This window comes from Fulmarus glacialis, unplaced genomic scaffold, assembly GCF_000690835.1.
Source record: "Fulmarus glacialis isolate BGI_N327 unplaced genomic scaffold, ASM69083v1 scaffold27837, whole genome shotgun sequence".
Lineage (NCBI taxonomy): Eukaryota > Metazoa > Chordata > Aves > Procellariiformes > Procellariidae > Fulmarus > Fulmarus glacialis.
Genome location: NW_009222995.1, coordinates 613 through 1566, shown reverse-complemented (window position 1 = coordinate 1566; position 954 = coordinate 613). Strand labels below are relative to the sequence as shown.

The 954-nt window shown below is 55.2% G+C and overlaps 1 protein-coding gene across 1 annotated transcript in view; it reads right to left on the bottom strand.

Annotated features, from left to right (window-relative positions):
* Positions 1 to 954, bottom strand: part of BRPF1 (bromodomain and PHD finger containing, 1) — a gene marked incomplete at both ends in the record, with an annotated part of 10812 nt that overhangs the window by 9249 nt on the left and 609 nt on the right. The gene's annotated exons all lie outside the window — the stretch shown is intronic.

The window sequence follows — 954 nt, the reverse complement described above, 5'->3', positions numbered from 1 at the left end:
CCGCAGGCCGTGGCCGAGGGAAGTTTGAACGCTACAGCCAAGCCGAAAGTCAAAACCAAAAACCAGGGACAAGGCAGGAACGTGCAGCGCAGCGGCAGAACACATTGGGCACAACACGGACAAAATAACACTTGTCTAACGGGTGAGGTATGGGCCTTGGAGACTCATCAGTGCAAGATGGGAGCCTGCACAAGCCACCAAGCAGGTGCCAGGTGCTCTGGAGACAGTGGCCTCATGCCCAAGACACAACAGCAACCAGGCATGGAGGCACTACGTTTTGTTAATTCTGGTGAGGGCGGCTGGGCCCTCTTCCCTTTCACTTCCAGTTGCGGGTGAGGGGATGTTATTTAGAGAGGAAAGAGCTCGAACCCTGAGGCTGCTGCTCCAGCGACTGAGGGCAACCACCCCCCGCCATCGCAGCGAGCGGGTGCTGCAGACACCTCAAGGGGAGGCTTCTTTTCTAACACCCTGACACAAAATAACGTCATTGTCCCGTCCCTCGAATGCGGTGCCGGTTTCTCAGGGCGCATGGCGACTAGGATGGCAGGGGTGGCCACACAAGCCTTACTTTGGTTCAGTATTAACTCCCTGCTTGAGGTATTATTTTGGGCCACCACACTCGCCAAACCACTCATGGAAAAACACATGCACAACAAAGACACGTTAAGCCCACAAACACACACATCTTACGGGTAAACCTTGGTGCTGGGGGGCTCTAGAGCTATCCCAGAATACCTCTGAAAAGTGGTGGGAAGGCAGGAGGACGCATTTGGTTTTTGTTACAACTGTATCTGCTATCCCAGCAAAGAAAGAGCGCAGCAATCCAACTGCTGGCAATGACCTAAGCAGCGACCGAGCGCTCTGCAGCGCATGGAGCCCTCAAAACGAGGGTGCGATGCCAGACAGAGCTCTGAGAGCCTGAAGCCATGGGATGGCCAGCTCCGTGGGACCTGG